Source organism: Lissotriton vulgaris, chromosome 9 (assembly GCF_964263255.1).
Source record: "Lissotriton vulgaris chromosome 9, aLisVul1.2, whole genome shotgun sequence".
In the NCBI taxonomy this organism is placed as follows: domain Eukaryota; kingdom Metazoa; phylum Chordata; class Amphibia; order Caudata; family Salamandridae; genus Lissotriton; species Lissotriton vulgaris.
This window is the reverse complement of record NC_141697.1, coordinates 864,941,236-864,956,847: the sequence shown is the minus strand read 5'-3', so window position 1 is coordinate 864,956,847 and position 15,612 is coordinate 864,941,236. Positions and strand designations below refer to the sequence as shown.

Genomic DNA, 15,612 nt, shown 5'->3' with positions numbered 1-15,612 from the left:
TTTCTGGTCGCCGCTCCCAGACTTTGGAACATCCTTCCTCGACATATCAGGACCAGCCCCTCATTATTCATATTCCGCAAACAACTTAAGACTTGGTTATTCGACCAATAGCTCTTTTTTCCTGTAGGCCTTACCAAATGCTGATCCACTCCCTTAAGCCAGCGCCGAGACACCTACGGGTATTCGCCGCGCTTTAAAAATGCCAATAAATAAATAAATAAATAAATAAATAAATATTTAACCACTCGTGTCTACTCTACTACTACCTGATTTGTATTAGTGATTTATGTTGTATACTATTAACTCATTTTTAAATCTTGCTACTGACGCCTAAAAAATGTGTAATGTTTTCTAGGCGCACTACCGACCACCATTGCCGGGACCAGTGGTGAAGGCAACGTGGATGGAGAGGATGCAGCAGTTGCCTATGGAGCGGTAGAGGGCGAGCCAGCACCAGTGGCGGGCGGTGGTAAGTTAGATTCATAATCCTTAACTATTGACATTACACTCACTGCAAGGATGTACTGTATGTATAGTGTACTGTTGAGACTTAGGGGGACGGGCGGATTGCCCCCGCCGGGCCAGCGGTAGTTACCACTGGCCCGGCAGGGGCAAACCTCCCGCCACCCCTGTAGGAAAGACCCCCCACCATATAACAATGGCTGGGGGGTCCACGGTGGATAGAAAGACCGTCTGCAAATTTTCCGCACAGTCGACATGTCGACCGGGTGGAAAAGGGTTCAATATGGTGGCGGTGTCCGAAACACACCGCCAGCCATATAATGTGCATTTTGGAATGCCTTTCCATGGAAAGGCATGCAGAGTATGCTTGGGGGCGGCGGTTGTGGGCCCCCATGGAGAGTACCTATGGTACCCCCCTGCCTTTCAAAGCACAACGTGGCAGGCACTGCATGATGCCTGTCATGTTGTGCTTGGAAAAGCACAACATATATTTTCAGCATTCAGCACCGCCCGCCACAATGTTAAAAACACAGGATGCTCCCGCCACTGTGGGGGGCGCATCCTTATTGCCCCAACTGGACCCCCACCCTTATGGCGGGAGGTCCCTTTTAGCATGAGCCGCCCACCATCCTTATGATGCCCTAAGTAAGTAAGAGTTGTTGTGAACTTTTGAAGAGTGAAGACAACACCCTTCAATTGGCATTAGTAAAGGCATTAAGCCAGGAGTATTGAGTAACCAATGGCCTCATCTATCTGTGATTTCAAATCCGCTTTGAAAGTTTTATGGAGAAGACTAAAAGTCAGATTAGATCACCTGCTGTTGAACTAAAAAGTGAAAGACGGGTGGAAGGAAGAAGGACGGGCAAGATTTAATATTTATGACTGACAGAGAGAAGGATACGTGTGATGCAAGCATGCAAATTGCAAAGGTGGCTGATAGTAAGGAATCTGATGCATGGTTGGTTGAATGCCTGAAAAAAATCCTGCAAATGTTAAAGCCCAAGCAAGTGGGAGGATAGATACATACCACAAATGTTATGTACTGTGCTTTATAGTGCTACCATGCCACTAAGTGTATAATTAACTTGTCTTATTGTTTTTCTAAGAGTATACTTTACAATTGTCTTGTTTTTTCTTTATGATATACAGCTACTCCTTCCAAACCAGATCGGAAGAAGTTGAACGCCAAGGCACAGTGCCGCAAGCTGGAGGCAATCCTTCGAGAATATCGGCGGCTGGTGGTCTTGGAAGAGGAGGAGGAGGAGGCTGCAGCAGCTGAAGCCTCCTCCAGTGCCCCGGGCCCCAGCCATCGCCCTCCAGCGGTTCAGCACCACTGTCTGGCGGCCGCCCGCCGCCGCATTTCCATCTCTGGTGCCCCCCCCCACTGTGGCTGCAACTGCCGCGCTCTAAAGCGCCACGTTGCCCCACTAGAGGAGGCATTGCGTGTCCTCCTGAGACAATCCTGCCAGACATAGAGACCCTGTCTATTGCCCCTTTTTTAATTCTTGTTTTGGAGGGTGGGAATTGGGCGTTGGGGTTTTGGACATTTGGACTTTCTCGTTACGGACATTGGTTGGGTTTAGGGAGAGGGGTGGGTCAGGTTTTGTGGTTTTTTTTTACATAGTTTATTTTTGTTAGGGTTATAATAAATCTATATTTCTACTTTACATACAATGTTGTTAATGTTTTGTAGGTGGGGTTACTGTTTTACATCACACTGTTTCCTTGCTGGTGCAGGTCCGCCCATAGGCAGTGTTTGATTTAAATAATTGGCTGACTGTGTAAGACACAAACAGATGGATGCAACACCCCTCACTGATTGAGTTGTCCTACTAGTACTGTCAGTCTCTCTCTTCTAGTCTATGCATTCTTGATCTGGACTCAAAGGGGTGTGTGAATTGATTGAAAACATGTCCATTATTAATTATGCCTCCCACAAACTTCTCTTACCTTTGCTTGGTGTTTTGGCACAGCGATGGCTGCATGGTGATGATGGTTTCCTTTTTCTAACATGCCATGATTGCGGTGGTAGTGGTAGTAGTAGTAGTAGACACCGGCAGGGCAACATCATTTGCAAAAAAAAGAAAATGAGACAGTCAGTCACCTTTGAGAGACTGTTCGAGGAGTAGTAGAATGAAGTACAGAACAGAACTTACCGAGCAACAATAATATGCAAAAATATTTTACAACAAAACATAATGGTGGTGGGGATAGCCTACTAGACAGAGTTACAAACTATAGTTGTGTCGAGTCACTGGACTAGGCCTACAGCGTAACAGTTAGTTAGAAAACAAATCCAATCAATGCTGGCAATAATTGCGGAGGTATATGTTCCTTTGTTAAATAAAAATCACCTCTAAAATGTACTGCTCATGGGTGGGCAAGCAGAAGAAGATCGTCACTGCCTTGAAATTGAAGTACTGTTGCTTTCGCCACATCCGCCCCAGCAAGCGTGTGATTAATTATTGGTGTACATTTAATTTAGTCACGCCTCAATAAGTCACACAGCCCGGGGGAAGAGGGTTAGGGTTTGGTAAATGGATGGGAAGGGGGGTTTGGGAAAGGTTTGAAAATGAAAAACAGACAGTACGCATGGACAAACAGCAAACAACAAACTCTGTAGACTACTATATCCATATCAATATGTTAAGGGAGAAAACGGAAATGCATGCATGATGATGATTGATAAGGAGGCCCAGATTACATACATTTCTTGTTCAGTTGTTCCGGGCTTAATACTTATACAGATAGCAAATACAATTTTTAAATATTGGTAGGGATGAATCATAAACAGAGAGCAAACCTAATGATAATAACAACAGGAAGAACACACTGTTGTAAAGATTGTAGACAAAAAAATGAATCAAATTATTTAAAGATGATGAAAGCTGATACTGTTACTGTGTTATCCTGGTCAAAAATGTGGACTGGATTTGCATCTCGGCATTCCTCTTGGTCCTCTCGTCAATCTTGGGTGTCGCCAGTAGCCACTGCCGGCCTGGAAAATGTAGATTTATTGGCAAGGTAAGTGTGCATTGAAATGTTTTCCCAAGTATCGGGCAAGACCCGGCCTGTAATTGTAGATGGAAAAACATAAGGGATATTAAGAAACAAAGTTGAAAGAAATGCACAAGTTCTGATGTAGTGCAACAAGAACACTTTCCGAGGCGGCATGTATGCATCATCTCTACTCTAGTCTGTTTCCAGCATTGACTTTCAACAACAACAGGACCGTGCAGGCCCACAGTGACGGCACGTTGTTTAGCACATCCTCCATTTAGAGTACTTTTTTTTAAAGAGTTGGACAAAGAACATATCCAAACATAGCATTTTAAAATTTAAGTTAGTAAAACAATGTACCACAGTCATCCCACCGCTACACTCAACTCAACTTCTACACAGACTGTCTGCTGTGGTTGTTGTTGACGTGTTTACCTTTTATGCCACTCATGAAACGTCCTCCTGACTTGGTATTATTCCATCAATCATCTTCGATACTTGTACTGACTGACTGTGAAGATCGGCCTGCAGTAGAAGTAAAATGTTGTTATTACACAACGAAAGTAGAAATATTATTGACTTGAGTCACTCTTTAGTGTGTACAGTAAGACTACTAGTACACTTTGACTTCACTTCATGCACAACAAACAAACAACAAAAACACTAATCGCTCAGAGTCAGGTGTCCAATGCATGACATTCATTTTCATTACCTGTTCCTTCTCATCTTAAGTTGAAGGGCCGTCTTTTTCGCCATCATCATCATGGACGATGATGTTGTCATACTCAGTGTGCAGATTGAGTCCCCTTCCTGTATTCAATCAAAAGCAATGTATCAAGCTGTAGTAGAAGTACAAATTTCTTATTAAAAATATTTGCAAGAAGGGGGAAATTGCCTTGAATTATGTTTAGTGTGTACTGTAGAAAGATGTTTAGTGCAAAATGACAGAACTTCATGCACAACAAACAACAACAAAATCACTCAGTCTGCGACTCTGCGCCCAATGAATGGCATCAATCATTACCTGTTCCATCTCATTTTCAGTTAATGGGCCATCTCTCTCGGCTCTGAAAGGTGGATAGCTATAGTAATCATCATGTTCCACTTCTTTTGGCGGGACTAGGAACGTTTTTATTTTTTCTTTTATTTTCCATCATCCAATCATCATGAGGGCAATGCATTTAGGGAGATTCAGTATGATGGAGCGGAGGAGCTGGATTTGGAGGACTGTACTGTGAAATGCAGAGACCTGAAACTTGTATATTGAAATAAGAAGAGTAGAAGACAGTGGTAATGGATTTGTTGTGATTCAAAGTTTGTAACCGGAACGACAGACACACAAATAAAGGAAAATAAGGGAGGAAGACAGTAAGTGCAAGCCTAATTGTCAGGGAAGTATAGCTCATCCTCAAACTCTGGGGGTTCAGCCAGTAGTAGGTAATCATGTGACACACTACTTCCGTCACCTGAGCCGCTGTCATCAATTTCCTCCCTTGCGTATTGTGTAATTCGGTGGTATGAAGTGCTGATTTATTTTGATCATTGTTAACCTCTCCACGTTTTTGGGTGAGAGACTGGTACTTCTGACTGTTACAATGGAACCAGCAGCACTGAAAACACGCTCGGAAGAGAGACTTGCGACAGGGCAAGCCAGATAGCTTATCGCCAGCCTGCTGAGCAGTGGCCATTCAGCCCTTTTCCTAAACCAATACTGCAATGGGTTTTGATCAATGTACACCTCTGTTGGGTCATCCAGATAGGCCTGGGCCATCCGCTCAATGTACAGGGGTGCTGCTACTAACCTTTTGGGCTCTTTTCTCTGTGCATCAGCACTGTGCTTATTAATGCCTAACTGTAAATACCAATCGCGTAACGATTCTACTGGGCCTAATGATCCAGTTATTGTTGCTGTTGTCGATAGTGGTGGTGAGTGTTGTGAGCCAAACGCACTGCCCTCATCCTCTGAAGTTGCACTTGATGCTGCATGCCCTGCTGCAGTACTTCTTGTGACTTGATCTAGCGGGCTTTTAATTAGCAGCCGTTCATTTTCCAACTTACTCGCTGCCTCAGCTATCCTAGTTTTGTAGCGGGCAACATCCATCTCTGAAAAAGGAATGAATGTCTTCAGTCCCAATTTTGCCCATGGATCCAGAATTGTGGCATATATGTAATGTTCTTGTGACAAAATCTTATTGTGCACCCTTGTATTTTAAGCTAAACTATGGGCTAAGCTCTCCACCAAGTCATAGGCTTCCTTTTTTTCCTCTACAACTTTGTTTGATTCAGGCACCTTCTTCAGCTGATGCTCTAGCATTTGCAATAATGGGATAGCTTGGCCCATTGTACAGTCCTCCTTGCTGACTTCATGTGTGAAGACTTCAAAAGGATGAAGCATCTCAGTCAGGCATTTAACTAGGTACAATTGGTCCATCTGAAGGGTCATGCCTTTCACAGCAGCATCCAGTCTACGCATGAAATATTCATTGAGTGGCCTGTACTGCTCAAACAGACGATCAAGCATGTAATATGTTGAGTTCCAACGTGTTGCCACCTCCTGGATGAGTGCTTTGATTTGCATGTTATATTCACGTTGAATGATCCTCAGCTGCTTCCAAACTTTATAATAATGGCTGAAATTAGTGCATATTCTTCGGCAGATGGTCAGTAAATTGCTGACTAAAGGTTCTTTTTTCTGAAAGTCTTGAACTATAATGTTTATGCAATGTGCCAAACACGGAATCCTGAAATAAGAACCAAGGTCCATGGCCTTAAGTACATTGCTGCCATTATCAGTGGCAACAAAACCAATACTAAGCCCTCTTGGGCGCAGCCATTCAAAAACCTTGCTGCAAAACTCTTCCAAAATGTTTACAGCAGTATGAGATTTTCCCAAGGCGAACATGGCTACAGTTTCATGTTTCCGAGTAGCTTTAAAAATCTCAGCTGTGTCAAGAGCACCTCGTTCAGATAGCTTATCTCTAACCCCCACAAAAGAGACCCAGTGTGCAGTGATGCACATGTAATCTGTGGCTTGGCAACTGGTCCACATGTCTGTTGTCAGGTGGATATTGTGAACAGCACTCTGTTGTAAAGCTTGTCCAACCAATTCCAGCACATCATGATGTAGTGCCGGAACAGCAATTCATGCAAAATAGGACCGGCTGGGAACCTTCCATATAGGGCAGATGGCTGACAAAAATTCAAGGAAACCCACCCCTTCCACAAATGAAAAAGGGAAAAGGTCCAGTGCTAACATTTTACCCAGCTTTGTATTGTACAACCGTGCCGTTGGGTGGTTACGTTGGAACTGCCCCTCCAACCTAAGCATGCTCTCAATGGTAGGTTGGATTACTTTCCTTTGTGGTGCTGTTGTTTTCATTAACCCACTTTAGCTCAAGACGCAGTTTGTCTCATTGCAGTACTCGGTCGCCTTGGTGTCTTAGGCTGAATCTGAGTATGGCTCTTACTGCGGTGCCACTCAGATGTTATTGAGGATGATGTGGGCGGTACCACTTCACTACTGCGCACAGGGCTAGAAATGCCTCCCTCTTTACCCTCCACTGCAATAATATCGTTCCCTGATTCTTCCTGCCCAACTTCAATGGGCTAAGTTTTTTTTACTTTGTTTTAAGTGAAGTAGGTGATTCTCCCACACAATAGTGTGGTGTATTCTGAGATGACTTGCTTGGCCTCCGGTACCATAGTTTGTACCGAGCTTACCGCGCCGAACACCTGTGCGACAAATTGAGCATATAGCAACGTTCTCCTCCTTGGTGCTAACAGAAAATAAGTCCCAAACTGGGGAGGAGAACTTTCTGGCACTGCTGGATGTGCCACTTTCAATACCAGATGAACTGGAGGGTGTGCTTGGAATGTGACTCTGTGCAGCTACACTGTGACTATTACTACCACTACCTACTGAGATGGTTGAGCTGGATGTAGTAGGTCCCTGCCAGGCCTTTGAAAATATGGCAGCTGGAGGTCGTGGTGGTGTAACCTGTGTTGGTGGTATCCGTGCTACATCCCGCTCAGTAGCAACCTTTCTGGATAGGGTGAGAATGTTGGTCTCCATCCCCTTTGGGACTGGAGTGATGTGTGTGATGACTGGCTCGTCTTTATCAACATCATCCCCCTCTTCTACATCTACCTCCATAACTAAGTTTTTCTGGAACCTTCCTTTTCAGAATCATTGTCCTGTGGCGTGCATCACTCTCAGACTGAGCTGGTGGCTGCCAAGTGGCATCACGATCATCAGTAGCTAGGCTTGAAGAAGAAGATGAAGGACTAAGCCTCCTTTTCCTTGATGGGGGTCTGGAAGACAATAGATCTTCCGAAACAGTGGTTTGCTCCACTTTGTCTGCACGAAGCTCGATTTCCTGAAATGCCCCTACTTCAGGAGCAACAACTACTATTGTGGGCTGTTCTTGCGGTTGCTGCTGTTCTTGCGGCTGCTGCTGTTCTTGCGGCTGCTGCTGTTGTTCTTGCGGCTGCTGCTGTTGTTCTTGTGGCTGCTGCTGTTGTTGTGGCTGCACACTTATCTGGTGAGTTTCCACCTGCCTTGATTGTGTACTACTTTGCGATAATGACATTTCAACAACACTGCTCGTTAGTAGACTGGCTACCTCTGCGACACTGAAGGGCTTGGGCAAAGGTTGGTGGGGTTGGACCGCTGGTGCGGAGGTGCTGCTCCCTTTTGTTCCCTAAAAAAACCATTGGCCGGCACACCAGTCGTGGTTAATGGCACTTCCTTTTTCTGTTCCTACTTCTCACCGGCAACTTTCTTGGTACTGGACCTGGTACCTTTCTTCGGGGCCATCTTCTTCAGATGTCAGGCAGGACGCAGATACACAACAAGTTGTGGTCACACGTGGACGTGGTGCGCAGTAGGACTTCTGTCTGGCTGGCAGTACAACGGGTGATGATGATGACACCTCCTCCTCTGGCTTTTTGTGCACCTAAGAGCAAATAAGCTAGGAGAAGAACATCAGTGACATGTTGCATTTGTTTTGTGGTTCAGTTACAACTGTACTAGTGCAAACAAAAGATATAGTCAAGCCATATAGGCTATGTTATACTACTGTGTACACACACTACACTCTCAGGAAGGATAGGAAAGAGAATAAGAACCTCCAAAATAAAAATGTAATGGGAGTGGGGTGGATCCTATTTGTCATTACATTATTTGAGCAACACATCATTCATGGAGCTGCTGCTGGCAAAGGGGGTGAATGGATGGAAGCAGTAAGCCAATAGGAAAACCATGCAGGCCTATATGGCAAGCACAGGACACTAATAACTCCCACAACAAAAAAAGGCCACCAGCCACATGGACACTCACAAATCACAATCAATAAGCAGGGGGCCTGGGAAACACCAGGAGCTGACAAAAGGCCTATAAAAGCCAGGCAAAGGATGCATGCTAAAGCACACTGCTCTGCCTTTTTAATGCAACAAAATGCAAATACGAAAATTCACATGCCCCAAAAAGGTCTGCAGGGTGCATGCATTGCACACCAACACACACCAGACACACACAACAAAGGCATGTCTTTAAGACGCCCAACATCAGAAAGCCCAGCCCAAACAAACACACTTCCCAACTCAATACAATGCCATCCATGCCCTAAAATATTTCTAAATTCAACAGACCACACAGAAACATGTTATTAATAAAGCTGTGGCTACCTGCTCTGAGCCTACTGACTGAAAGCAGGCCTGTTGGCAGACAAGGCCACACAAGCTTGTAGGTCTAGGCTTCAAAATGGCCACCAGCCACATTGCCAGGCCCAACATCAGAAAGCCCACCCCAAAAAAACACATTTCCCAACTCAATTCAATGCCATCCATGCTCTAAATGATGTCTAAATTCAGCAGACCACACAGAAACATGTGATTAATAAAGCTGTGGCTACCTGCGATGAGCCTACTGGATCAAAGCAGGCCTGTTGGCAGACAAGGCCAGACAAGCTTGCAGGCCTAGGCTTCAAAATGGCCACCAGCCACATGGCCAGGCCCAACATCAGAAAGCGCACCCCAAAAAACCACATTTCCCAACTCAATCCAATGCCATCCATGCCCTAAATGATGTCTAAATTCAACAGATCACACAGAAACATTTGATTAATAAAGCTGTGGCTACCTGCTTTGAGCCTACTGGATGAAAGCAGGCCTGTTGGTAGACAAGGCCAGACAAGCTTGCAGGCCTAGGCTTCAAAATGGCAACCAGCCACATGGCCAGGCCCAACATCAGAAAGCCCACCCCAAAAAACACATTTCCCAACTCAATCCAATGCCATCTATGCCCTAAATGATGTCTAAATTCAACAGACCACACATAAAGACGTGTTTAATGCAGCTGTGGCTACCTGCTCTGAGCCTACCGGATGAAAGCAGGCCTTTTGGCAGACAAGGCCAGACAAGCTTGCAGGCCTATTCTTTAAAATGGTCACCAGCCACATGGCCAGGCCCAACAACAGAAAGCCCACCCACAGAAAAACACAATTCCCAACCCAATCAAATGCCATCCATGCCCTAAATGATGTCTAAATTCAACACACCACACAGCAAAACTTGTTTAAAAAAGCTGTGGCTATCTGCTCGGAGCCTACTGGATGAAAGCAGGCCTGTTGGCAGACAAGGTCAGACAAGCTTGCAGGCCTAGGCTTCTAAATGGCCACCAGCCACATGGCCAGGCCCAACAACAGACAGCCCATCCCAAAACAAACACATTTTCCAACTCAATCCAATGCCATCCATGCCCTAAATGATGCTTGAAAATTAAATACATTAAAAAAACACCAAAGGAACAGTTGCTTCATCATGCACCCACCCATGAGGCTATGACAAGCTTTGGGCCTACTGACTACTACTACCCACAACATTTAAAAAAAAAGGAATTATAGTTACCAAAATTAAATTGTAGTTGCAACAACTGCAATGCCCCCAATCAAACAGACACAACAACCACTTACTTGTAAAATATCCAATTCCAAAATCCTCAAATCCAATGGCAATGATGCAGCAGACAAAAATAGTGATCTTTCCAGCTTAAAATCCAAAGGCAGAATGAGCAAGAGATGGACAAACCACTGGGAGGAGCCTGCTGGACAGGAACAGGAAGTTAGAGATTCTGTGGCACTTCCTTACTCTCCCCCCATTTTAAAAAAGGACTCCTTGCACAAAAAAGGACAAATGTCAATCTAAGGAGTTTATTTCATCCAAATCATCATTTGCAGAAGGTTTTATGCTGCTAGAGTTGATATTCTTCTCCAAATTGAAAATTTTACATGTTCCAGTTCTCGAGCTTCACATTACTTCCGCCGGATGTCGATGGCGAGTCCAAAATGATGTGTTCGTGTTCTCTCGCTCCCAGTCGCGTTGGATATGACGTGTTCGGGTTCTCTCGCTCCTTGTCGCGTTCGATATGACCTGTTCGAGTCCTCGCGCTCTCGCTCGCGGTGGAGAATAACGTGTTTGAGATCTCATACTCTCGCGGTGCATAATCGCAAGACGAATGACGTGATCCAACATGTCGTGGAGCACGTGACCGGATTGAGAAAACTTGTTGGCGAAATCGGGGATCCAGGTAAGGCGATCGCGCGCGCGAGAAAGTATTTTTACAGCGCGAGCATGAAAAAAAAATTCCGGTACGCTGCGGATCATAGAAATGTTTGCATTTTCGTGCTCTCCGCGGAACGCGAAAATGTCAAATTATCGCAATTTCCGCGAGCAGAACGGAATTTGACGCCTAAGCCTAGTAATCAGTGGAGTGGTGTGGCTCACTGGTTAGAGGCGGCAGACCCGGGAGCAGAGGACGGCCCGGGACCAGGGTTCAATTCCCGACGCGGCAGGGTCGTGGACCAGGGTCAGCGGACTCAATAATTCTCACCTCGGTGCCTACTCTAACCAGGGATCACACTCAGCAACTCTGGGCATTAGCGTGCCTCATCTCCACAACGGCCCCCCACATACGCCGGGGATGTCTGGTTTCACCTTGGAGATACCCAGTAGGGACCATCTCACAGGGAAAGCCAGGACGGGTTCCCCAGCGGTCTATTGCGCAGAGATACTCCTTCGGGAGTTGATTCTAGCGCGTTACAAACCCGCAATTAAATTAAATCACATAATATACATTGTGCCACCTGGCACTAGGTAATATCTACAAGGGATCATATACACCTGAGAGGGCCAACTGGGCACTGTCAGAACCATCACAAAGTGAACTTATTAAATGTAGGATATATCATAAATGTGCAACCAGTAATCACTGGAAAGCACAGTATTGAGCATCATCCTGTAACATAAACCATATTATGCACAGTATCACATTTAGGCGTGAATTACATTCTGCTTCAACCTCACCAGCATAAACACATTAAAGAATCATCTCATAAGTCTAAACGCATTAGACAATACCCTCACCATCATAACTACATTATGCAGTAGCACATAAACAGAACTCTTAGATTAGGGAATAAGCTCACAAACATAACTCACATTAGGGCATACCTTACTGTAGAGAATCATCTCACTAGCATAAGCCACAGTATGCAAATAACCTCCTACACAAACCACAGTTAGAGGCATAAAACAGGGTGCGTAAATCATAGTACATGAATCACATTTCCTAGCACCACATAAATCACATTAGGGCCAGGCACCCTACAAACCTCACAGCCCCCCGGGCCAACTGACCTTCTCAAAGGGGCTCAAATGCCCTATGTCCTAAAATGTCAGCGTTGCTCCGAAAGCAGCGGAATCCAAAGTGCGCCATTGCGCTGGGGCAGAAAAGTGCATCCCACTCCTATCTCCTTTAAAATGCCACCACAGAACTAACAGCCTAAACGATGCAGCTGACGCTAATTGCTGTGCAGCTTTGAATCCCATAAGGCCTGGCACTCACTGTGTCCTCTGTTGTCCCTCTCAGGGACTTCTGACAATTATGCAAAAGCGTGGCAGCTGCCCCGCTGGTGCGGCGCAGCTGTGGCCAACATGAATAGGCCCTGGAACGACTGTGCCCCTTCAGCCCCACTGGGCCTCATTAGACTCAATTTGCCCCCAAAATGTTGCAGCTGCCCTCTATCAAGCGGAGCAGCTGTGATAACCAAAGTGAGGGGGCCTGGCACCTCTGTGCCCTCAGGCCCCCACTGGGGCACTTTAAACAAGTGTGCCCTAACAGTGGAGTGGCCCGCAACAGCGGGTCAGCTCATGGAAAATAGGCACTGTGACAGTGAACAGCACGGGACCCTCTGGGCCCATTAAGGACAAATGTCAACAACGTGAGCGGCCCGCTCCCTAGTGGGACCGCTAGGACTCTGTGCCTCAACCGGCACCACCCCTCCTCGAGCCCTCACTCACCGGCTCTGGGGTCAGGACTCCGTTCCAGCCTCTCTTCACCCGGTCTCCTCTCTGCAGGGGAGGATTCCTCTGGCCAGAAAGGCTGGGGCTTTCACTTGTGCGGCGCGGTCAGGCACCAACAATGTACCTCCAGCCCCCTCCGCCTTCATCACCACGGGCTGCAGGCTCCTCTAGTCAGTGCGGCACATTCAGGGCTCTCCCTTAATCACAGGAGCCCGCCAAACTGCCACAGCACTTCTTCCCTCCGGTGATAGCTCCCCCCGAGTCAGGCGAACATGTGGGACTTTCACTTTTCGCCTGGGCCGCGGCAGTGATTCTCCTTTTTTTGGCTGTGATGCGGGGTGTGCACCCGCTGTTCAAAACAGAATAAGAGCGGGGTGGGCACACGCTCTCCAAAAATAAAATCATCCATGCGGGTGGGCACCTGCGATTCCCAGTATTAATAAAGCAGCGTGGGCTCCCGCTCAGTAACACAAAATTGAGGGCTGGGGACCCGCTCGGCATGGCATCACGGTGGAATCCCATACACCGTGATTCCTCCTCCAAGGGCTGCAGCTCAGCACTGCCCATCACACGCTTTTCCTCCCTTTGGGCTAATCCGAATACAGCGCTCACAGGTTGCAAAATGGGTCCTGGACCAACAAAAGAAAAGTACAAGGGTCCAAGCAGAAAGTTCTTTTTGGGATCAAGGGGGTCATGCTGGGCTCAGGGAGGCAAGCCCTCATGGCAGTTTCTCCTGGGCCCCAGCAGCAGCACGCCCCTGCAGGAACAGCAACAAAGTACAGAACATTTTCATGGGGTCACTCAGGATTCCTTTGTCTGTAGTGCAGGGCATGGGGGAATCAGATGCAACTGGTTCATGGGGTAATTGTAGTACTTTGTTTTGTAAGCTCCTCTTCTCCTTTGTCAGTTGGGGGCTAGGTGATGAGACACACCACAGGTGGCAGAGGCAGCATTGTACAGTGCAGGCACACTCCTATTTAGAGTCAGGAGATTACTCTTCCCCCTACTCCCAGCACAGATGTCCTATTCATCCCAGCACTGACTCATCCTGCCCCTCCTGGAACCACACAACTCCCAGTTCCAGTCACTCACAAGCCAGACATGCAATTCACATCAGGCAGGCAGACATATAGCACATAGAAATGCCAACTCCTAAAAGTGGCATTTCTCCAACAGTCATAATAAATCTGCGCACACCATTGTGCAGTATTTATTCTCACTATTTCATACATACTAAATGCGACCACACTGCTCCTCTCATACCATGAACTACCACTGACACACTGATCAGGGACTCCCAAATGCATTACTATGGGAGGGCAGGCCGATCTTATCAATGTAACTCAGAGAGTGCATGGATTTTACACTAGACCACAGTGCTAAAGTGCCCAGAGGCCTAAAACCACCAACACCATGTCAGAAATTAAGGCAAAAAGTTTAGGGGTGAACCTGCCAAAAAGGGCCAAGTCCAACACTGGGTGATGGAATAAGTGCGTACATAATTCATGAGTAATTCGATAGATGCCTAAGTAGTGGCTGAGTGATTGGATGAGTACCTGAGTAATGGTTGAATAACTGTAAAGCATCTCCATTGCTGTTAGATACATAACAGTTATGACTATATCTGTAAACCATTGTTTAACTCCTTCTGTCAATATCAAACTATTTGTTTTAGTGTATCTATCATTTTCTAATGACCTATATGTCAGAAAATTCTAGATATCACACTTCATATATAATTGGATATGTGCCTCTCTTACTCAGCATGCACATGCATCAGTAGGTTTCTAAAACTGAAAACAACAAATCTCACTTTTCAAAGCACAAAACCTTTTCTTAATGGCATTTTCCTATGTGTTTACATCATATATGCATCATTTCTCATAGAAAAGTTACACGCCAAATGAAGGTAGCACAAGAACTCGCAACAGACATTCTGTACTATAAACTCTCCTCAATTTTAAACAGAGCCTGTTTAAAGAAATACACTACCCTTACCATATACATGAAATGTTCATGAACATAGATCCCCTTGTAAACATTTATGAAATTCCATATTAGATATACACCTTCAAGCCATCTTTCCAAAAGCATATATTTCCCTACATCTTTAAATAAACTCACGAGTGCCACGGTAGCCACAAAAATAAATTACACCATCTAATCATATGCAAATCACTCATACAAGTACAAAAACATATTGGCAAATACTTCCTAATACATACCTAACAAGTATGACTACTTTATAATACATATACAGGCACAGACGTTTTCTTGTTTTACTTGTAACTACACTACTCCTGTTTAATAATGTGACCAAAGTACTGCAACTCCCAGAATGCAAATACTATAGATGCATCTATTCAGCACATGATGCTTAGATATTTAAAACATTCTTAGTTTTAAATACATTCCTCATTACAACTTTGCAGGAAGCTGACTCTGTATATACTATACCAAAGTGAGGTATAATGTGCACTGAGCCCAGTGGATGCCCAAAGGTAGGCAGAGGTAAAGTTAGATAGATCCTTATTCTCTATTTGTGGTAGTGTGGTCGAGCAGTAAGGCAGTATCAGAGGACAGTGTTAAGCATTTGTGGTACATACTCAGTCAGCATATGAATTCACATACCCAAAGACTGAACTTCAGACCAATTGTTTTTGTATAAAAATGTTCTTTTAGGTATTTTATTTTCTAGAACTAAGCAAGCCTGGCACAGGTAAGCAATATGTACTTTACAGCAGAAATGCAATTGAAATACAGTTTGAATGATAATTGTATATGCACTTT

General features: G+C 45.3%; 1 protein-coding gene across 1 annotated transcript in view; it reads left to right on the top strand.

Annotated features, from left to right (window-relative positions):
* Window positions 1–15,612, top strand: part of LOC147692382 (cytochrome P450 2G1-like) — a 691,661-nt gene that overhangs the window by 414,846 nt on the left and 261,203 nt on the right. The window lies entirely within an intron of this gene.